This window comes from Athalia rosae, chromosome 1 (assembly GCF_917208135.1).
Source record: "Athalia rosae chromosome 1, iyAthRosa1.1, whole genome shotgun sequence".
Taxonomy (NCBI): Eukaryota; Metazoa; Arthropoda; class Insecta; order Hymenoptera; family Athaliidae; genus Athalia; species Athalia rosae.
Window position 1 is genome coordinate 22,272,472 of NC_064026.1, and position 25,018 is coordinate 22,297,489.

The following is a 25,018-nucleotide window of genomic DNA, read 5'->3' on the forward strand; positions in this document are numbered from 1 at the left end:
CTGTACGACGAGATTTTATCCTGTAAGAAATTCAGATTTACGTGACTAAAATGAATCACGGAACACTTGAATTGGATACTCACTCGGGACGATATAATCCTCCTGCGTAGCTGGCCCGTAATTTGTCATCAAAATCTCTTGTCGAGAAGACGACGTTGCCGTTTTCGAAACTCTCGAGTGATCCTGGTGACGTGAAACCCAGGTACAAAGTGGCGTACATTGGTCTACAACTTCGTAGTTGATTGTTATATCAAGTCACTTGTGAAGAAAATCATCCCCCAGATCAAAATACGATGAAAAGTCATGACGAAAACTTGAGAAAGGTTTTGGAATTATTGGTAATAAATATTTTCTTCGAAAATAACCCGTATAAATACCAATACATTAAGTATATTTGGATGTCTATATTAAGTATATTTTTTTCATCAATTTCTTTTATTTCTTCAAATAATTTATCGAGCCGGAATAACTCTTGGGAAACGAGATACTGCAGATCGAGCATGGATACGAACGAATGTGGATCGTGGGTACGGATGAGAGATGTATTTGTGCTACGTTGCAATAATCAATTGCTATTGAAACGAGACCTTCTTCAAATGAGAAGAATAAGTCGACTTAGTCGTCTTAAAAGCCGTCGGGGTAAACCTGCAAGGTTTGAGTTGGGCTTGCGAGGGCAAGAGGAAGTCGATACTCTTTGTAGCATCTATATATGGCAGAAACGGATGAGCTCCGAAATTGAGCCTCGAACCCAGGCCGGGATCTCTCTGCTCTTTTCCGAAGAAATCGTTAGAGGTAAATTAGTTTTATCGCTATAACCGGATCGAGAAAACCAATAGGGGTAGCTATACATTCTTTTCTCACTTCTCCTGCCATGCCGCTATTCCCGTAATACTTTTCAATTTTTTTCCCCGGTTAACATGCGTTGCCCGCTTCTGCCGCTGCTGAAAAGTTGAGGAGGGTGCGGAGAAAAGAACGACAATTATTTTCACATTCGCGTTTGCCTCGCTTTGGGCCAATTTTTCCACTTTAATTGTTTCTCAAGTGAATATTGAAACAGTTCCGCTCACGCTAAGCTGATTATCCTCCCTCCCACCTCCCCAATTATAATCATAGAGAATTATATTGAGCTTATGCAGCAGGTTGGAAATTTCGAACAAAGATGTTTTGTTGGCTCCGTCATTTCCTGATTACACTTCCAGCCGGCACTTCATGGCGGTATATAACAACGATACGTAATAGCCTCGGATCGTCGTTCTAGTTGCATGCTTCGAAACTCGGCAGTTGTGGAACTTCACGTTGTATATCACAATGCTGGAAATTCTACGTGAAATACGGAGAAATTAATAAACAGAAGACCATTGTACCACCGTCTATATGAAGTCCTCCGGTCGAGGTATCAGAGCGCTTGGTGAAACTTTGAGATTGCCAGGGAATTGTAGGCGTAGCGGGCGTACTATCCATAGGTAGGGTAAGCGGTAGTTTATCATAATTGGCCGTAGTATGCGCCGAAAGCTCGCCTGAAAAGTTTGCATCGCCCGGTACGCACGGTACTCGTTGTGACGCTCACAATCGGCTGCGGTTCGCTTCAGCCGGTAGGTATGAGTAAGTTCAGGACCCCCCTGTGGTTTTCTAGATCAGATAGCATTTTCCAATTTATGATGGAAGCGCGCATAACTCACGAAAACTGCCGAAAAAATGTAATACGATTCCAATCGCGATCGCCGGGAATGAATCGCTCGCTTTAACTTATCTTCAACTTATCTATACGCACCCTTTACCTTTAGGGCGATAAGTCAGAAGCGATCGGTATGCAGAATCAATATATAGAAAGTGTGAATTGTAAGAGAAGAGAAAAAATTTACACTGCAATTGCGTACAATAGACCCTGCGCGTACGTTTCAGGGGGCCTGTGCCTCTGATCACCCTGAATAACGTAATGGTCGTGTAGTAGCCCTATCTTTTTTTTCTCCCAAAACGCGGGGCGAGCGATAAATTTCAGCGGAGCAAAATATCACGGGGAAAGAGAACGTTTTTTTCAAACTCTTCGGTTCAGGTGGTGAGGAATAAAAATTTTTACCGTTTGACATATTGAGTGGATGACTGAACTTTTCATCTCGTATAGATCTCCCGGGAGCGACATTAGCATGTACGGTGGTATATGTATACGGGGATATATAACGACGTTAAACCGGGTAAAACCGGGCAATGCAGGAAGAGCGGAGCAGAGTTACCCGTATAACTGGAAACTTCAACAAAATCGTTGATTACTCGGGTTTACGAGGTCTGCCACAGTTCGGGCGGTCAGCGATACACCGTGTATACGTATAGTTGTACAGTTATCTACATAGGTATCATATGGATATGCATGCGCATAGTTCTACAAAAACAAGTCGATAGCGAACCTCGTGAGACGCCTGTCCAAGAGCGAACATAGTCTACCGGGTTCGTCTGGGCCTTCGAACTTTGAACAGCTGCAGATTGGCACCGGGCCAGCCGGTCCGAAAGCTTCGAAATTAAGACTCGGGTTCACCGAGGTGTGCGCATCGCCCTCGCGATTTTTCCCTCGATCGTTTTACCCGCATCTAACCAACTAGTTTCTATGGAAATGGGACAATTTTTTTTTTTTTTTTTTGTTCAACAAACAGATAACACTCCGTTCAAATCAGGTCGGCATGCGTTTCATGTGAAATTTGCTGCGAGTGATTTCCACTATAGATACACGTCGTACCTTCAACTACGGCGGGCGCCTTTGATAAGTTTTTGTCTATGATGGTTTGCCGTCGGCGAGATCTCACGGTTCTTTGATGGAAGCTATTTTTAGTTCAGTGACACACAAAACTAAGTTGAATTCTGTCGCAAAAAGTTATGCGGTGTCGAAAACTTTGACTTGGATTTCCATTTTTTTTTTTTTTTTTTTTTGTCTGCAACTTTTCATCTCGATTTTCCCACCGCGTTTCTCTCTCAAGCTCTCCGAGCGTGTCCACACAAATAATATTTCTCTATAGAGCGTGAAGTATGCGAGACCGCCTCGCGAACTTCATTCGCGTTGGACACCTGGGAAATTAGAAAGGTTATTGAAATTTTTTTGCGTCCCGTACACCATCCTCTGATCTATTGGGAACTCACCTGTAAAGCTGCAGAACCGATCTCTACCACCGACGCTTATCGACTAGGACGTATTTCACACCGGAGAGTGTAAAATTTCTCAGTAAAGTGGAGACTGAAAAAACTACATGATTTCAGCGGAGACACACGAGACGCGGATGATCCATGCCTTGAGATAGTTACGGCTTTAAAGAATTTTATTGTATCGCGAAAGGAGCAGTCGGAACACGGATCACGCAGTATAGTTAAAATGCGCTAAGTCAGGCTGCTGGACATGAAGTTGGAAGCGGTCGATCTTAAACTCGATGGCCTCTGAAGGTAATCGGTACTTTGCACCATTGCTACCATAGATTGTTATCGAAACTCCCTTTACAGCAGTTTTGTGGATTTTCTTATGGGAGTTGTAAAACGAGCGTGTGGAACATCGCTGACGTGACCCGATGAAATTTCTCATTCTATTAGAAAATCGCGCTATATTCTTTCAGAATATTTTCAATCGAATCAGTCTTTTTTGATTAGCCTCTTGCACAACTCGTTTTTGCGGTAGGTCCTGAAAGTTGACCGGTCAATTACCGACTCTGCGAAGCCGAAGGACGGTTTGTAAATTATCACCGAGATTTAACCCAGCTGAAACCGTTGAGCATAATTTAACGCCGATGAAAGTTAACGTCACGTAACGTTTAAATACCTGTAACGGTGCAATAGCGGTGTAAACGAATACTTGACCGTTCTCACTAACAAGTTGACTGTGAACGATTATAATTAAGTTGTTATTAGTACGTGCAATTCAATTGTGCTGGCGATAGAAAATTAATTCCGTTCAATTAAAAGCCCACATTTTTAACGCCACCGTTTATGAAGTTTCTACGCACGCAAATTACAAACTCACATAATATACATGTGTACAAGTACAAGTATATAACACGATGTATATCCTCCACCGCACAAATGCATGGTGCACGAACGATGAACGCAGTATTGTCGTTGAGCCATCTGTAGGCCATGTGTAGTTCATTAGTGCCAAAGCTTAATTTAGATCGATTGTTTCGTGCATAGAAAATCATATTATCGATCCGAATCTCGATATCAAAATTAATGGCAGATTATTATAATTACGTATTAGTTGCATCATTATCTGAATTTGATTGCTGGAATAATAATCGACAATTTCAATGATTTTCGCGGTGATGTTAGGCCGTAAATTGAATCGTCATCGTCAATGTCATTCATATTATTGAATGAATATATGTATTCACGTGATTACGCTTGATGATTTCAATCCGCAAATTAGTTTGCTGAATTTGCGTTTGATGCGAATTGATACGGCAAAAACCGCAGGTAATCACCAGCTGCGCAGACGTGGTGTGAAGAAAACGTTTCACGCAGATTATAAACGCTGCCGCATAAAAGAGAAAATATTGAAAAAATGAAAATTTGAGAAAATAGAAGCGGGAAAAATGAAAACACGTCGAAGAAAAGGGGCAACTGAAATGCCGAGAGACTGGAGAAAAGAATAGCAGTGAAACAAAGAGGATAAGGTATTATAAATCAAGTTTCACGGACCACCATTTTCTCCCACAATTTCACTTGGTTCTTTTTAAAAAGTCTTCCTCGCGACACTGCTGCCGACGAAGAGCAATGCGACGGTTGCGACCACGACAGCGATTAAAATAATCGTGTGGTCGCGATCACGTATAAATTCAACTCAAATAAAGGAAAAATATACCTCAAACAAGCCAACAAACGACGAATCGATGAGCTCGACGAGGAATGAAAAAAAAAAAAATTGCCTACTAGGTGGCAACTTACGGAAATTGACCGGAACATACGTTAGAATGTCTAACGATGAAAAGCAAAGTACGTCGTGTGCTTTTTTTCTATTTATGGGGTGATTACGACATTCGCAATTATCTCATTCAATGAAATGGAATGCTCATAACCTGGTCGACTTGTGAATAGCCGTATACATTTCTTTACTATAGAAACAAAAAGATGAACAAGCTAAATGTCGTCATCCGGTATAAGTGGAAATTAATCAGTGAGAGTAGAAATGACCGGTGACTACCAGCGTTACCGCTATTCGTAGGACGGAAGGCTTCAAGATAATTAAATCTATTCATGGCGAGAGAAAACATCCTCACTGTGTTGATCGAAAGGGATAATTCCGCCGGACGGATATACGAGAAAATACATTACCGTTCGCCCCATCATCGTTTGGGAATTCGTACAGTCCCTCGGCCATCTGCACCTGCGGCTGTATACGTCACGTGATCCATGTACACCCACTTTTTTGTCCGTAAAAACAATTTGATTCTTATTCTATATATTCTCGATATCGTTACCTACGAGCGAATATTCGACCACGAACTATGTACGACGCAACGATTTTGCGGGACAATTGAGTCTGGACTTTGGAAATATCCTCGGATACGTCGCGCGACAAGATGAAATCATTTTGTTTCCAACGTCGGTGATCTGCGGAGCGTACCACTACATACCTCCGTACGGTACACGTGTGCGTACCTATTTACATTTTACTTATTTCACTACCGTACCCATCTCGCTAATTCAAACTCCACCCAACTTTTACAGTAGCGGCTTTAAGAAAAAGCTTTTAAGGCGAATGGCGTTAACGCTCATAAAATTTTTAGAACGATTCGTTCGCGAGTGTAAGCTTGACGATATATACGTATATTGCGGTCTTGTTGGGGGTGCAAGTAAACGCGAAGTCTAACTTGTATTATGGCCACGTGATTCATAAAACAGCCACGCCCTTCTCTCTTCATGCGATATTTCGTCTCTTGCCACATCGAGACTGGTATAACCAAACGTGCGTCTATATATGTATAAATTCTCGATGACAGTAATATAGAAGTAGCAAAAGTAACAACCCTTGGAAAAGTGTGTCATTATGCAAAAGCAATAATATGCAGCTGTTGCATATAATAATATTTCAGCCGAATCACGCAGCAATGCTATCTCGCCGCGTGTATCTGCTTTATTTGATTCAGCAATTTCATAGTTTGAGGAATGTACGTCACGATCAACTGTGTATGAAATATTTGAAATTTTACCCAACAACTAAAATTATAACTTTACTATCCATGCATTTTTTCGTTCAGCGATGATTATAACAGAATTGAATTGTATTTTGCCAAACATGCATAGATGGTTTTTTTTTTTGCGTACATTGTAGAGCTCGGAATGGTTTATTCGGAAAAAAAAAAACGCGTGGGGAAATTTCAACGTGTTTTTCACCGATCGTTCTAATCAGCTGTGTCTACACTCTATACGTACTCGATGTAAAAAAAAACAAAAAAACTGATAGGTAACCGCGTACACGCGATGTACACCCACCCTCATTCTCGTCCTCGCATTTACCGGTATAACCTGTAATAGATTTTTGAATCAAAGTTACAAGCTGATACCTGCACGCGAACCTTGTACCATTACGGTAATATTAGATCATTGAACTCCCCTATTAATTTTTCTCTTCAGACGTTTTGATGTCTCGCAATATAATGGATAATCGATAATATTTTAATCGTCGAATGAAAGGCGGTTCATGAAAGATTATTGGAAATCGCTGTATTGTCACTCAATGCTTTTCAACGTAGCAATGGTATTGGGATGTAAAATTGTGAGAAAAATGCAGATTAAACTGAGATTTCTTCGTCTACAATACTCGTATAAGAATTTTCCAATCTTCAGAGTTATTATACATACATACGCAACTGTGAAGTAGGGGCGATCGGAAGAAGTGACACGTTTTGAAATCATATTTTCATACACAAGATGAAATACGAAAAATCCCGTTGGCCATGTTTGTCCGAGATTTTTACCGCTTCAAGGTAGGTACACAGCCTTATTGTTTGATTGTTAGGCAGTCGTGCATTTGCATCACGATAGCGCCAATTTGGAAAATTCTGTGTCCAAAAATCATTCATTAAGCGTGAATTTGCATCACGATAGCGCCAAGGTCGACCGGTAATTCTATAACGATTTCAATACCGCGTCGTTAAATTAAGTAACGTTACTCCTGCAGCGTAGAGGCAACCAACTCCGATTACTTTGCCAACCGAGGCAAGAGATGCCGCCGTCGCGACGCGTCGTGATGCGGCGGGTGGCCTCCTAATGAATGTAATTTATAACATTTGCGTTACCCCACACCCTTGAGGGTCGTTACAATAATTTCAAGGGTCTTCTGCTCATTCTCCACTCTTTCCTCATGTCGCGACGAAACAGCACGACCTTTGCAGTTGTCGACTTCGATACACACGTAACGTAAGAATATTTTCATTCAATCGAATTTTGACACAAGGTGCAAACCGTAATTATAATTCGTCCGAACCCTTTCCTTGTATACATGCGTCTATAAACGGAGGTGTCGAAGCGTTTTTCATTTTCACGGTCGACGGCAGGAAGGGAATAATTTTCTTTTTTTTTTTCATGTCGATAAAACTCTGAATCAGGGGAGGATTGGCTGTAGAAAGGTCCGATTTTCTCGCTCGCTATACGCTGGGTTGCGTCAAGGGAGACCGTAACACTAAACTAGTAGCGCGAGAATCTAAGCATGTAATACCGAGATTAGGCTGGGGTGAAATTTTCCTCTGTATCCTAGCAAGGGTTTTTGAATACTGCGCAAAAGCCGGGAGCTCAAGAAATATCACCGAGCAGATTTCCAGAATATTTTATCAGCTTTGCGAACTTGTACTTGGCATTTCCGGAGATTCGCAAGTACGCATGCACACAAACCTCGTAACCGGAAGTAAGAGTTCGTAGGTAATATACCGACTTTACTTTGGAATCCAACAGTTTGTCAAGAAAGTATATACATAGAATGTCTTCGCGTTATACTGTAACTTAGGTCGGGGACTCGGTGTACTTGATCGATCTGCATTGCGTCTGAAAGTTCGTGCGGCCTTGAACGTTCGACTGATCTATGGTCACCCGCGTGACGCACTTCATAACATTCTTGAGGTTGTTTTTTTTTCTGTTCTCGTAGGCACTTTATCATCGGAGGTGTCTAAAAAATTTTATAACCCAGACATCGGCTGTTCAAAATTCAATGCGTCGGTCATCTCGACAGACGTTATTGCGGGGGCGTCTCGACGCTTGTGAACTGGGGAATATAAGCGAGCTCCTACGCCATTTATAGTCTATAGCAAATCTGGAGGCTTTGTCTTGCACTTTTCTATTTATATCGCCTATATATAGGTATCCGCATATTGTATACATATACATGAACTGAGCGACCTACGGCGCATATTCGAGTCAAGTTTCTCTCCCCGTACGGCGGACAAGGGCATATACACGTACATGTGGCTTTGCCTAGAAGATAAATGCTCCGAACGTTCCCACATCCTTGCTTATATTGCGGCTAGTTCTGTTCACTCGTGAACCAAAATTACTCAGGATTCACCGCAACCATCGGTGCACTATAATGCGCACAGTGGAAATTCCGGAAGCGCATATGTTGCGTAAAGTGTACAGTACCTACCCACGCATGACAGGCACCTACCCTTCGTGCCCTCCCCTCGATGTTGTAGAGTGCCGGGATGGAAGCTAATGGGAAACAGGTATTCCATTCTGGTTACTGCGGTTTCAGGTAAATATGTATGTAACGACGGTTTCAGCCCGATGTGACATTCAATTCAGACCCAATCATTCAATAATTCAGTATAGAAAATGCGAATCGAACTGAGATGTGTTGAAAAAATTATTGTTCTCTGCAGAAATTCAAGTTATTTTTATCTTCAAATTGTTGTTGGCTCTCTAATGGTGCTTTCGAGTGAAAACGTATGCATGAAAGCCTCCCTATGGAGTACAAATATCTGCCTTGCATTGCTTATCTGCATGTTCTTAACACACACTTCTGTACGTCGCTTATTCAGCCCTCACTTATGTCGTTGGAAAATTTGCACACGTATTTCTGAACGCGCGCGTATGTTGCACAAAACGCAAATGTTCCGTGTGCAATGTAAAGTCGATAACACTCGACGCGTTACTGCGCATTGCTACTTGGAATACGTTGAATTGAACGTAAGGTGCATCTAGCATGCTACCTCGTCGAATTCAGGGCTTTTTATATGCGAATGATCCTTTCAACATTGATTATTATTATAGCTTTGGTCTTTGCTACTTACCGACGAACGTAGTTTTCCGAGAAATTGTGCAATGGTAAATTGAATCGTACTTTTGGATATGATGAAAAAGAGCTACCTTCCAATTGAAAAATGAAGCGTCTCTGTTAAGGGGAATATATTTTTGCTCATACAGACCACTTCAATCCTTGGAGGGATTAACTCAACAACTTGAGGGATTTCGAAAAATAGTTTTTTCTATAGAAAAGTGGGCTAAAGCCATCGGGTATCGGAGCAAATTAATGTGAAACGATATTATCCTCTAAGCCACTCTGAGAGTTAATCACTGTTACTTATCGTGAAAAGTTCTCGAAAACGTCGACTTCACATCAGTTGAGGTATGCGTATTCGTATGTAACGATTCTCATGATGTGGTGAGCATAGAGAGGCGATTCGCCGTTCCTGCAGTGCACAAAACAAAGAGAAAGAGAATGACCCCCGGTTATCGTATTGTCCTAGAGGAAATTTAACGACCCCTTAGAGTCGTAATACAGCCTCCGGCGAGACTTCTGTCAATCTCGTTTATTTCCTCGTACCATGGGTACTGTAACCCGGATTCGTGTGAGGGTGGGGAAAAAGAATCCGAACACGGACGAAAAGTCGCTAAAACTTTTCTTCGCTGGCGCCACTGCAATCTCTTCCCAAAACAGCGAAATATGAGATTAAAATTTTCTCTCTTCATTTTTCATCACTTTTCGTCGGACTTTATTCTTCTTGAATTTCACACCGACGTTTCGAATAACGACTCAACGCCCACGCGCCGAACGGAAATCGACTATCCGCGGACAACGGAGTATTATAGTCCAGATTATAGTACCTACCGGACGCGCTTCTATTTCTCTATTTTTCTTCGGAATAGCGCGGAAACCCGTCGATAAAATCAGTTGTGACGTCTACGAGTATTTCCTTGATCCATGCTGCACCCGTCAGTGGCACCCTTCTTACCCTTTAGCTTTCTTTCCTCGTCGACGTCTACGCACGTCAGAATCGTCAGCTCTTGTCGCGGGACGTTAATGTCGATGATGACGCGCGGACTTGACGAGACTACGGAGAACGTGACAGTTCCAAGGACCTCGTAACTAAGGGATGATACGCTCTTTATTCTCACTCTTCAACGTTTTCCGGTCACTCCTCCGTATGCATACTGTACGACCGAATCGTCCTTGATATTCTGGCTCCACGACACATGGGGTATCTACGAGCCTACTGCCGACTTCTTGGAAACATCGATTGACCGCTTCCACGCCCTGGTCATTCGACCTATTGCCCCACAGGAAAGAAATACTTTTTTTCGTTCATCTTTCACCTCTGAATTTCCATGGGGTAATAGAAAAATGCGGAGTGCTACCTGCTGGACTCAATTATTTTTATTCGGGTGAAATTCTTGCTTCAATTGCGAGTTGCTTCGGGGCATCAAAATTTACTCGGTAGTGGCATACATCTTCAAGAACAAATTCATAGAAAGTCGATGAATGAAATGGATCATGGAACGGGTGATTTTCTGAAAATAGTATATAATTGTCGTAGCAATTTCTTGAAGCAGGTTTTCACCTAACTTGATTGTTTCTACAAATTTCACCGTCGACGCGACTATATAGTACTTCGGCGTGTGATTGATCGTTACGTTTCAGGAGATCGATACGTAGGTACATGTATGTACGCACAACGTCTGTACAGGCTCCCACGCTTATGTTGACTTCGCTCTATTCTACGCAAATACGACTGATTGGTGTTCCTGGAATTGTAATTAATCTGGATCGATGATTCAAAGTGTTTATTTGTTACCAATAAATGTGGGGCATCGAGTGGCGTCATGCAAATCCACTTTTCATCGTTATATAGAGTCACTTAATACAGGATAAGGCATACACAATGGCATAGATGGACGGAATAAATATTCATTAATAGGATTAGCATATACTTTCTTTATTAAGAATTCATTGTGTCCATCGATGCCATTTTGTATGCATTTTCCCTACTTGCCTAGTAACCCGCATCCCGCTCGTCTCATATGCATCGTTTGAAAAATCAAGTCTCTCCTTTCCATTCAAGTGTTCTACTTGTTTTATTTTGATCCTTTCCTCATCGCTTCATAACGAAGGTGATAGGAGCAGTTGAAGATTATCGGAATTTTACACCTCGAAAGAGGCTTCGACAAACCCATGCATTATTCATAAAATATTTTTTTAATGACAACGAATACATTTTTCGCCAGATTCTCGAGTGTTCGAAATGTATGGAATTTTATCGCGCCTCACTTCCACTCAGATAAATTCTGCTCTCAATTTGATTACAATTTTCGATTTTGTCAATTGCATATTTTGCTCTCAAAATTAAATACGCTTTGTATAATCAAACAGTTTGAATCTGTACAGGTATACCGTGAATTCGCATGTAAACGCAGCAGTTATTAGGTTTATAGAACTGTCGGTATAATTAATCCAGGGTGTTGAATCAGAGCTGTGAATGCCTGCCTAGGCATATAGGAACGGAACCCCCTGAGTAGTTTGTCCTCCCGTGGGATCGCCTGCCACCTCTGAGTCCCTTGGAAGCTCGGAATCCAGCTGGTTGGTAAATGGTTTGCAATCTGAAGCCTCCCTCCGTTTTCCCTCTCTCACTCCGTCTCTCTCTCTTTCTCTCCCTCTCTCGCCTTCCCTCTGAGGACCACCGAGCGAAAAGTTTTCGCGCATAAGACCATCCATCTCAAAGATATAATTCATGGACAATTACTAAAAGCTTTTGTTTGTAGATACGAATTTCGTTGTAACCGCGAAGTTATCAGCCACGCGGTTTCAGTGCTTCAAAATAATTACCGTAGGAAATGGAAATTGGGGATTCGGTCAAGCGATGGAAACTGCGATATTTTATGCAATACAAAAAACCCAAAGATTCGGCTGCAGGTATCATCCGACAAGGATTCCGTGTTAAACGCCAAACACGGAGTTGGGATCTAAAAACAACGGGGACGTGAGTAAGTACTTACGTTGTACGTATGTGAGAATTACCTCCCTCGCTACCTTCGGTGTTTTACTGCTTTTCGTTCCTCTTTCGATTTATGCACGAGGTTTACCTCGCCATTTAATTGGGGTAAGATTTATCGTAGGGTTTATTTTTTCGATGTTACGGTCTCAAATCCGAGAGCGATATTTGTAAAATTTCAGACTTCTGCGTCGAAAACAAAAAAAATAAATAAATAAATAATCGAGGGAAGTCTCTTTTGGTTCACAAATGTTTTCCTCGTTTTACTAGCTATGTTTCTTCTGTTCTATCGCCACGGTAAACATTCCCGTGTCTTGAGGGGAGTAAACATTTCATTTTGATGACAAATAACCCCTACACTTTATCTTATCTTGAATTTATTTATTCCAGTAATAACTGCGACCAGCTCGGTTTTCACATCCCTTAGGGATTTCACCGACTGAGCCAGACATCTAGGGACTCCAGAAACTTGGGACTCGAATCGTTCGACTCGTTATGGGATAAACTACCTTTCTTTAAAATTGAAAGTCTCGAAACGTACGTATGACGTAAAAAAGGGGACTTTATGCGATTCGGCATGGCGGTCCAGGTCAAGCGAAAGGGGTGTAATGGAACCGGATGTAGGAAATCGGTTATAACAATAACGCAGCGTTGCTCGCAACTGTTTTCGAACACAATACGTCTTTCAAATTGTCACCGTCGCTTTCGTTCTCTTATAACTCTGCGGTCCATGTACAGTGGAATAAAGAATATGCCACTTAAAATTAATCCCCATCATGGTCGTATTGTTAATAGCCACGGTAACGATTATCTGCAACCCTAAGTTCCAATTGCTGACGATATAATTATTCTTTTCTTGTTCGCAACATATCACGTGATCGCGTAATCATTTCGTCTAACGATAAATGGAGATTCATTTCTGCAGACGATAATTGAACTTCGAATTACTCTCGTGGTCAGCCTTATCTAGTTGCCATGTTATGTTGCTTGCGGGAACAGTTGTTTTTTTCACTATTAAGATTCCGGAAATTACCAAAAAGACACCTCGTCCATATTAATATGACCTGAGAATTTTCATACCGGAAACGATAGCCACGCGGTCTCAGGATCAGGGTATTCTCTCGTGCTCATTTTACGTTCAATCGAGGGCATTTGAAATATGATTTTTTTCAATTCTTTTCCCAGTTTTTTATCTTCTTTTTTGAGGTCTTGTCTCCACCTGTTAAGGATTCTCTTTCATGTTCGCTCTATACGGAAATGGGGATTTAGCACTTTTTCGATAACCGGACAATCGAATTGGCAATATCCCCGAGCGAGTATAGAACGCATGTTCTAGTGGATCGGGCGTATAATATTCACCGAAATTGTACTATATCGAGTGAACAGTGAGCATAGAGCCGAGCAAGGCCAGAGCTTTTATCGAATGAACAATAAATACGAGCTTATTGCTGCTTGCAGAGACATTAACGTCCGTTTAGTAATTTACATCGTGAAATATTATGGGTCATTATTAATTTCTGCTAACTCCTATAATTTGGAAGTTCCAGTTTGATTTATAGACTGCACACACCTCTTTTACGATGATACTGAAATCCTGAAAAGTCGCGTGCACCGCGGTACGAAACGATTGATCATCAAACGATATATGAAATGCTCCGTAACGTGTACTTTTTCGTTTCACAATTGCACCTCGGTGCCTCTCGGTGTTTCATTTGTATGAAAATTGTTCTTTCTGCCAATTATCCACGAGTTTATAAAAAATTTACGCCCTCATCGTTCACATCTGCATTCCCCGCTGCTACTGTATGGGCAATTTAGTTATTCGAAAGATATAAATATGCATTATTCTACCTCAGCACTATAGAAAGCTCGCCCTTGATATGAAAAATCTGATGTTCCTCCGCGTTCTCCTTATTCCAAGAAAAAAATGTAGTATGAAAATAGCTTTTTTTAATCTTGAGTTACAATTAAAATGAAAGGCCAAGAGTCTTCGTTGTAGCGTAGCCGTTAGAATCCGCAGCATCCGCATATTATGAATAATGATGGATAATCAAAGTCCTCCGTACTCCTCGTATCTACGAAGTGGAATCTGAATTTTTATTTTTCGTTACCCTCGAAGCAAGGAGACCATTCGGGTCATTAGTAATAGTTAAAACATAAAGCCACGGTTGGCTTTGAGTGTAAAAAAATAAATGGCGAACGAAATTTGTGGGACTGAAGGTGTTTAACGGATGGGTAACATTTGTTTCCCTGGCTGTTGCAGTCAGTGGTAAACGTGGATCGTGGTAAACGTTGGTAGGTCGTGGGCGGCGTGCCGCCTCGCTTCACAAAAGTAAATTTATTCAGTTGGAAAGGAGGTGGGCAGTCCGGAGGGTAGTGAGGGTAGCTCACTCGTAAACCACCCGAGTTAATTCAATGCGTAAACAGAGGAGAAAGAAGTTGCAAGAAAAAATAAACAATTCTCTTCGTCTAGGTGATGGAGAGATGTGGGGGCGGAAAAGAAACTGAGCTGGAAAGGAATATAATATAAGGTGCCGAGGGGGCGGGAAACGAATATCTCGAAGGCGGAGGCAGGAGTTCGTCTAGGGCTGAAAAGCAAAGCAAAGAAACGTCACCCGATGGAATTTATGACCCGCCCGGAAGTATTCTTAGAGGGTTACGAGGAGCCACGAGCCAGGCGCCTAGCTGCTTTATTTGAATGCTTGCCATAGACTCCTATACCTTATATACCTCACATTCCTACCTTCGAATGGATACATGCGCTCGTAACCCAACTCTGCTACTGGTTTAATTTTCACCAACGACTCAAAAATAATTTTTTTCCCCCCTCTTTCGCAGCCCCTTGAATACAAAAGTAACTCTGTCCCTCTCTGTTATTCTTATCGCTTTATCGGTCGTTTTGTAATAATCCAAATTACTGCAGCAGCGAAAAACCGATTATATGCCCTGCTTGACAACTTCGCTTCACGATTAAAACTTTGTCTAACATCGTAAATTCGCTGCATGTATAGCTACGTGCGTGTAAAAGCATAAATGGCAACAAGTCCCTGGAGAGCATTCAAATATTTTGACCTTCACGATGCATTGCGAAACTAAGTTGTCAGGGTAAACTCAGGTCAAGCTATTTACCAACAAAGCAGTCGCTATCCGTTTGGATAGATCTCTAGACACCAGGTTGACGAGCAAAAAGAGGATTATGTGTTACGCATCCGCTCGTTATTAGCGTAATGCCAGATTAAAACGAATTCTGTCGCGTCACCCGTGCGGCAAGTCTTTCTGCACGCTTCGAATAAGTTTTGACCATTTTTTTGTTTGTTTGTTACAGGTGAGAATGTTTCCACAGTCAATGACATATCATCGCAACCTGCCCTCGAAACGACGAGTAAGTAATTGATGAACAATGACTTCGGTAGTCTGAGAAAAAAATTTGTATCAAATACCGAGCGATATTTTTGAACGTTGGGCTTGCGCCTCGTTAGTTCCGAAAAGCAGGCATACATACGTGTATGTACGCACATAGTATTGCGGACTCTTTCGCATTTCCAGTTTATAAAATTTAGGCACGCAAACTATTGATATATCGTCGTGACTTTAGCGCCATTCTATGACACCCATGGCAAACGAGAAGGGAAAGCTCCAAAATGACGAAAAGGAAAGTGACGAGGGGGTGGAAGCGTCTTTCCAGGTATAGGGATGTACGAGAACGTGGAAGAAGAGTGATCTAGACAAATGACGGTGTGGTCAGCTCGAGACAGCTGCAAGCTACCCGGCGTACGCCATCAGATATACGGACGACCTTAGAGGTGAAGAGGAAAATAGGAAAGCTATTCCGGACACACCTATCCCCCGGGAAAGAGGGGAAAGCCGGACGGATAAACTACACGCAAGACCCGTTACGACCTGGGCTTGTTTTCTCTGCTTCGACGCTGTGACACGCCTAGTTTTCTTGTCCACGAATAATTGGTGACAAAATTCACCTTCTCGGTGTAGCCGGGTGCCACAAGATCAGGGTTAACGAGGATATACCTGACTAATAGACTCGTGACCTTGCTGAACTTCAGTAGATTTTGGTCTTCTTCAAAATTACCAGCCAACTGATTACTAACTTGGATCGATACTGTGGGCAACGGTTACATAACGAGGGCACACTGCCATGAGATTCTCTATCACGTTGCCCGAATTGCAACACGACTACTTCAGTTTCCATCTGCATCGGATCCTCAACTATTCGTTAGATTGTTTTTCGATAGTTTCCAACAATCACGAAGACCCTGAATCGGTATGAACTTCCGTGTAGTTTTAACGAATTGCCTTGCCGAATCTCGTTGTTACTTGACTGAAACAATCGAGAGATAGTATTTGAAAGGAAGTCAATTTACTCTGTCTCTGTCGATAACGTATACCGTTCGGTTCCCTCAGGATCGCACCTATACGTATATCTATGTCCTAATTTTTCTTCGTGTTTTTTTTTTCATGGAAGTTCATGAATAGGTTGGGATAAAAATGTGGAACCTCAATTGTACAAGTGCGCTGACCGTGAATGGTCCACTTCCGGTGAAGTGAAAAATCCACATACATAGAAGTGACTTTCAAAAGGTTCGTCTGAATGGATTCGACGCAGTAGATAGTAGAATTTGAGAAATGAAACTAAACCTACGGGCGTGCATTATTTGGCTTTCGTTTTGCCGGTTTCCGTTCGCGTATCGCATATAACTTGATCAGCCAAATCACATTCGTCCCACTGTAGATGGTTCTCAACGTTTTGTCTTTCACAACGCGGAGGTAAATCTATAAATTGCGTTCGGATCTGGCGAAGGTCTACCGCGTAGTAATAGCGTGGATACAAATTTAGTCCTTAGTCAAAAACTGCTATTTCAACATGCGTTCCATCACGTTATCAGCAGTGTCACGTGCCGACGGTATAACCCTTCGTCACCCTGACCGAATCGATCAACATCGCCCTACTCTGACCTCTATAACCTGCCACCTTCGATCTCGGGGTCGGATACGCACCATCCATAGAGTTTCTCGATTCTGGGAGTACAGGCGATGTATCCAGTCTCGGTTTTCACCGGGATCGCGCTATAGAGCTTAACCGAAAACGTGAGTAACCCGCAAAAGTTTCACACCTGCAGAAACTTGAATGCTCGACGACTGCGCGTTGATGATGAACAAAGAGGGTTCGTAAGGCAAATAGAGAGAAATACAGTTACCGTTTTTTCAGTTGAAACGGTGCTTTTAGAACTTCGCGTATTATCGTTTGAGTTCAGGATTTCTTTTGCGGCTCTAATTCCTTTCACTATCCTTATTTCTCCCTAGTTCTTTCAAAGGGTTTGGCTTTGCGATTCTTAGTTCGGTTGGTTTTCAAGAACAAAAATTTGTTGCGATGCCGACGAATAGGTTCAGGAGAAGATTTTTTTTCCCTCGAGAGTTTAGAGAACCTTTTCGGATCGGGTTAACGTCAAAGTGCCCGTAAGCGGTATATCAGATAATCCGATTCATCAAGAACGATCAGTGTTCGAAAGTCCTTTACCGATCCAACAATACCGATGCCGCTCAAAGTATCAACACTGGTGCGTGTCGATCATACTCTCGCAGATATCACGAGCCATAGAATAATTATAGGTCGTATATATACTTAGGTCGTAACATTTGAATACCTCGTCGCCACGACAATGTAGCTCCCCGTTCGGGGGCTGTCAAAAATGAAATTCAGTATAGTCGTTGAGCGGGATAGTGTTCGAGGTAGAATGAATTCTGCTCTACTTCTGTCATTTCGACTCATTGTTACTTTTTTGCTGATAAAACTAGACCCCCGACCAAAATATGTAAGTCAAGTTTATCTTTATCAAGGATCAAGTGTAGGATGTATAATATAAATGTCTTTTCTTTTTTTCTTGCTTTTTTGCTACTCCAAGATCGACGCTAAGACTCATATTAAAAAGAGCTCTACAGCAGCAACTCGATTTCGTTAACTAAGTTGTCTCACAAATTCAGCTGTCCCGCAGACAGCCAATTTTGGAGTAGATATTTCTTTCTCTAATTCAACCTCAACGCCGCCCTCCACCTGCTCTTCCTTCACTCTTACTTTTACTCTCGCTTTTTGTTTGTTTTTTTTTTTGTCTCGTCCTGATAAATAGCGACACATGCTTCAGCGCCTTTGTATTCATTAGACAGACTCATCAACTTCTAACCCAAATAAATTGCATCGCATTCAACCGCGACTGTACAGTCTCTCGTCCGTTGGACCTCCGCATTTTCTTTCATGTATTCAACGCGTTAGGAAAACAAAACGAAAAAAAAAAAAAAAATGAATAATGTCCGCTTAAACAGCTTGAAGAATTGCGCAAAATTACTACGTCCATTCTTAACTTCCGTCACCGCACGCGGTTTTTGTTACCGTAAAGTCAGACTGGTGGTAAAAATTTTGTTTTGTCGACGAATTTTTCTGAGCAAACCCGCCGTAACGTACGACCTGGAATTATCCCGAGTAACAGATATTTTTCAATAACGTTACAGTCTCTTCTTACCCATGTGGGAATGAAAATCGCGTAGTAACGCGTTCACGCTATGACTGCGTGCGACTTCTATGTGGAGATATTTCAATGGTGTTTTGCTTTGCAAATGCACAATACGACCTGCGGACGCAATTCTCTGATTCGTGTTCGCGAAATCTCGGCTGGAAACACGTCGTTCGCCGAAACCACACCTTCTCATGCATATTCGAGACTCAGTTTATGGAGCTTAGTTGATAATAGCTCTCCTATCTCCACGCACTATTAATTTACCCGGCCGTCTAGAGATCGTATGGGAAAGGGGTGTAACCCGTCGTACTACTACGGGGGCTGTGCAGCAGCTCAGAGAACGTGTTTGGCACAGAGGACTATGAACATATAATACGCAAACACTTAAATCCAATATCGGAACCATAACGATTTTCCTTGGCAGCGAACCACGTGTAATTCCTCGCTTCTGAAAATTATTACATTGCCACGTAGATTTATGGGATCTATATGAATGAGTGAGGTACGTTTGGACAGAAATCGTTTGGACAGAATTCGTTTCTACAGAGAAAATTTGCCCATGGTTCGTTTGGACAGAGGAAATTTCGACTTAGGTTCGTTTGGACAGAAACTCATTTCTACAGCGAAAATGGATTCTGTCCAAACGTACCTAAGTCGGTTCGTTTGGACAGAATTCGTTTTAGCTGCCCAAATCACATTCTGTCCAAACGAACCCACTTAGGTTCGTTTGGACAGAATCCATTTTCGCTGTAGAAATGAGTTTCTGTCCAAACGAACCGGCTTAGGTTCGTTTGGACAGAATATGATTTGGGTGGCAAAAATGAATTCTGTCCAAACGAACCGACTTAGGTACGTTTGGACAGAATATGATTTGGGCAGCGAAAACGAATTCTGCCCAAATACACTGACATGGGTTAGATTAGTTTATTTTCTGTCGATCGAATTAGGTTCGTTTTGACAGAATCTGATCTTTCTATATAAATGCAACGAAAACGGATTCTGCCTATATACGCTGACATGGGTTAGATTAGTTTATTTTCTACCGATCGAATTAGGTTCGTTTGAACAGAATCCGTTTTCGCTGCATTTGTACAGAAAGATCATATTCTGTCCAAACGTACCTACGTCGGTTCGTTTGGACAGAATCCGTTTATACTGCAGAAATCAGTTTCTGTCCAAACGTACCTAAGTCGGTTCGTTTGGACAGAAACTCATTTCTACAGCGAAAATGGATTCTGTCCAAACGAACCTAAGTGGGTTCGTTTGGACAGAATGTGATTTGGGCAGCTAAAACGAATTCTGTCCAAACGAACCGACTTAGGTACGTTTGGACAGAATCCATTTTCGCTGTAGAAATGAGTTTCTGTCCAAACGAACCTAAGTCGAAATTTCCTCTGTCCAAACGAACCATGGGCAAATTTTCTCTGTAGAAACGAATTCTGTCCAAACGATTTCTGTCCAAACGTACCTCACTCCAATCATTTGGATACCTGAGCAGCTTTCAATCCTCGGATCTGACGCTGAGTTATAGCTGGAATCGAATTATAAATAAATCAGAAAATAGCTATAAGCTTGAATTCGTTATATCTATATGATAATTTCGGTTTCATCGATCACCGCACCCGTGGATCTCGAAATATTACGCCATCGAAGCGACTTGATTACAAGTTGGCTTCGACTGTGATTATTCGACACCTTCACTACAGACGTGGGGTTTGTCATCCCGGCTGCAGAGTCTACGAGTTGTTGTCTTTGATGAAAGCTGCGTGCAGTCGAATTACTGATCTACACGTGTTTCTGTTATGTAGTGTAATGCTTAGTACCGACATGGGGACTCACACGTACTTATTGTATATTGGACATCGTGTGTATACTTGGCATAATACGTCTAACCGAGTGCTCTGATGCGAACAGACTACTCTTCCCGTACCATCGGACTACGCACCTCATTGAATCTATGGTGTGCTGGCGTTCGGGACACTGTGCAGGCCAGTGTCCACCGTCTCCCCTAATTTACTAGGTATACATCGGAGTTACAGACTGTAGCCGTAGTCGGTATATATATGTATGTATATACAAAGCCATACTATACCAGCAGGTATATCGGTGATGTGAACCGAAAAGTTAAATTGTTGAGTGATTCCGTTTTAATTTATAAATTCATCCGACCGCTGTATGGAATCCTTCTCAAAGATGAATTATAATACAACGCGTGAAAAGCTTTTCGCCATCTATGTCACCTGAATGAAATGGGTCGACCTTGGATTTGACGTCGGGCCCCCTTGTGCGCCCGTTATCTGGTCGTCCGTCTGTTTGTCTGTTCAATTTTCTTTCCGCACATTTGTCCGTTTGTCGGTTCTGTCCAGGCGTCGAGCGCTGAGAGAGCGGACCCTCCGAAAAGTAGCTCGAGGCAACTTAATCCTCTTAATGAGGTCGAATGCCTCTGGATTGGTCAAGAGATCGTAATATGACTCTTCTAGATCACTTCCAACCCCCGACGGATTATTGAAATTCACTAGAAACGTGTAGATTCAAGGCGTCTAATTGGCGATATTCTCGACCGTCCGATGTGCGTCGTATATTACACGTCGTAATGCTGCTTCCTAAATAGTGTTCGCCTTTTTTCCAAATGAATTGTTTCATGTTATATCGGATTAATGTATAAAATTCCGGAGTGGTAAGTAATAATAACAGTCAGAAAAAACGCTTTTCAACGCAATTACAATTGTTGGGCTAGAATTAGGTGCGCGTACGCATCTATGGTTGTATGAATGCTCAACCAGAACAGTTATTGGAGGAGCGCTTCATCTTAGCGTCAACATTTTTGCTTATGATATGGCAGAGGAGAGGAGTAGGAAAATAGGAAAAGGGATCGAAAGAATGAAGAGAGCTTTCAAGTTCATGTTCAACAAAAAATATTCATACTCGACGCTCTCGAAGAGAAGAAAAGGTAGCGGATGAGGATGGGTGAGGGAAAAAAGCTCGGTGAAATTTTCACCTCTTTCAGTTCACCGGCGCCACTCGTACCATCCCTTGATATATTTGCAAATGCCATGAACTTTGGCCGAACCGAGTGGTGCTGGAAGCCGAGTAGATATAAAAAGTGATCAGCCCTCGGATGTAAATTTGATTTATTCCTTCCCCCGTATCTTCCCTTCGCCAATCCCTTCGGAAATAATCCACCCCAAATTACGCACCGTTGATTGTTTGCCTTAGGAAAAGAACCTTCCTGAGTACGGTTGAATTTCAACATCATTTTCGACCCAAATACCGGTTGAATAGTTGAATCGTTTCCCACATTCAACGGTGCGCTCTAGAACATACCACCCGACATACCGTCAACGATTCAGAAACGAATAATTTTACTTCTTTTAACGGAAAAAAAAGCATAGAGAATAGAATGTTCACTGTCTTTAATGCTTTGGAGGAGTAAAAAATTCATACTAAATTACGAAAATTGATGTGAAACCGTGTCATCTACGTTTTAGTCAACGAGAGATAATATGGGTCAAACGACACACGTGGGAGACTGAAGCTCATCTGCGGTGGCCATTTGAAGCCATTTATATGTTCGAAGCTGATGATCTATTCAGAATGGTATATTACCATCCATCTTTTTCGATGTTACCAGTTAACGTGTGAAGATATAGCAGGCAATCTTCAGATATTCACCCAGCGAACCATCCACGACTATAACTCCGCTAACTCAATCTCGAAAATTTATGAAAAGTTTATACGATCTCTCTAAATTGAATCGGTGAAATGGCGTTTTAAAGCCTCGAACAAACGAAATTGTTATTAGCCACGCACTAGGTACGGAAGTGGGCAGACAACTGCCGATAAAATTTACTACCGCATATACATACAGCATACAGTTACTGCTATGGTTTTGGATATATGATTTGGGAAAATAATCATCAAATTCGCACGCCACGGGCCACCTCTGCTCCTGTCATTTCGCCTTGTGAGCGTGAAAAGCGCGTTTAAATTCTGAAAAGCACCAGTTTCATCAATGTCGCGTAATTAGGACGGCAAATCCATCGATTGACACGTTAATATGGAAATTCTGTTACTGTCCATTCCCACCGCTGCTACTCCTGCTGCAAATGAGGAGGCGCGGTAGATAACCAATGGCGAGGGGGCAGGTATGTCGACGATTAACATGCTAGTCACGTAGTGATCATGCATCCGTTGAAACCGGTGGGATTTCGTTTATTTTATTAAACTTTTGGCCCTTGGCAACTAGTAGCCGCTAGCTGTATACCAATGCCGATAACTACCATCGACCCACCGTAACACGCCGTCTCTGCAACAGTTTGAGTGTAAAAAGCAACATCGCATTTACGCACCCGTCCAAATATCGATGAGAAATATTTATTTATCACATGCATACATGCATGTGGCCGGCCGTATGACGCACGGTTATCAGTATTATTGCAACACGGTTATATGTAATCAACGTAAAATGCGTGAGCCCACTATCGGGTTATATCCACTCAACGAACCGCAAATTTGACATTCGTTGACACGTACACATAAATAATATTTGCTCCACGTCCTTCAGTGTGAACGGATCTATTCTGGTAACGATATTTTTGATAATGAAACTATAATTTTTCTTACGAGTTTATGCGCCCGTGATCCATAAAGAGGTTTTTCTAATTGGAAATTCCCATCTGCAAGGCACGAAAAATAAAGAACCTGTAGAAAAACAATTCGAAAAATTGACGCGGAAGCCGATGTTCGCTGTTTTATAGGGGTTTGTTAATAAGGTGTATTTCAGCTGTGTAATAAAGTGGGAGCTGCCAATGCGAAGGCAAAGCAATTAAGCTTAACCTTGGGGTGGCAGAAACAAAGGCAAGCCCCGGGTCACTCGAAATTGGTCAACGATCCGAAGTGCGGCCCGAAACGAGACCCGAGGGGGCGGATCAATGGACCGAGTGAAAGGTTTCGAGATGAGTCGAAAGAATGAAGAAGAACGGTGATCGCGTATCAAGAAGTAAAATTGGAGAACACCTCTTCGTCGCCCTCAACTTTTACACTTTAGGTGTCTATATTTAGCCCTATAATATATCAGCGATTCATCCTCAAACTCGACGTAAACCTAAGTCTGATGAAACCTTTTTTCCATTTTACCAAAACTCATCAGCGATACGATAAAGTTTTTATGAGCATGTATTTATTGCCAGAAATTTGAAAAATCATTTTCCGCTACTTCGCGTCGAATTTTGTTTATATTTCAACGTAGTTATATGTATTATAATTTCTGTTTCATCGTTAAAACCTTACGAACGTGATAAAAAGAAAGAGCTTTCGCGGCCTGCGATCATACTGAAACCATTTTCCGTAATATTTTTTCTTTATTTTTTTTTTCTGTTCCCTTCCTGGGGGTGCGTGGCATGGAATAACGGAAAACAGAAAAGTAGGGAAGCAGAAAGAGAAACACTATAAAGGGTAGCTATAACACTACATGGGTTCTGGACCACATGGCTATGTAAACGTGATTGCGAGGCAAAATCATGTGCGGAAAACATCGAAAGCCCTTTTTCGCCCGAAAAAATCCAATACTCATAGCATCCAAAATGTCGGTAATTGCTCCGCGTTGAGTCTATTCGCAGATAAGTTTCTTGTTTTGCATTATCGCTGGAGAAACAACTTTTCTTCAAATACTGAATCGAATTAATGAACCAACAGAAGAATTCAGCTTGAATAATGATGACGAGGAACACGTTGCGAACTGGGATAGGTCTTCGCTTTTTCGAGCTCGGGAGGCTACTGATCACTATCTGATTCATGACGGTAGGTTACTTGCATCGCGGTAAAGTTTCATTTCAGACCTTTTTGCTGAAATGAAATAAATTTTCGCGTGTAAGAGGCACAAAGATCCTGCAGCAGGGAAAAGCGAAAAGTAAAGAGCGCAATAAAGGAAAGCCCCCCGGTGACTTGGGTCACGAATGTAACAGAGGTGAAGGTAGCAACGCCGTGCGGTGTTATCAGGAAAATTTGGAGAAAACTTTTCCTTATCGTAAAATGTGGACCCTTTTACGGAAGGTAGAAGAGGACTGTGACTCTTTTGGACCGTTGAATTCTTAGGCCTGAAGACGAGAAGAAACTACTACTTGTCACGGTACAGCTGCCAAGTCGTATAACGGTGAAGTTATTGCCAACGAAAAGTAGAAGCACTAGCCATCGCAAACTCTGTCACGGGGAAATTATCGTCTCATTTGAACCCGACGCATCTGGTTAAAACTTGCGTTACCTGTGCAT

General features: G+C 42.0%; 1 protein-coding gene and 1 long non-coding RNA gene across 5 annotated transcripts in view; both read left to right on the plus strand.

The window, feature by feature from the left end:
* The window catches only part of LOC125501909, a 94,660-nt gene extending 79,059 nt beyond the window's left edge, over positions 1-15,601 (plus strand). Inside the window, exon 5 of the long non-coding RNA XR_007279646.1 lies at positions 15,553-15,601. This is a non-coding gene — a long non-coding RNA (uncharacterized LOC125501909). The remainder of the gene's footprint in view (positions 1-15,552) is intronic.
* The window catches only part of LOC105691325 (fasciclin-3), a 225,933-nt gene that overhangs the window by 159,773 nt on the left and 41,142 nt on the right, over positions 1-25,018 (plus strand). The window lies entirely within an intron of this gene.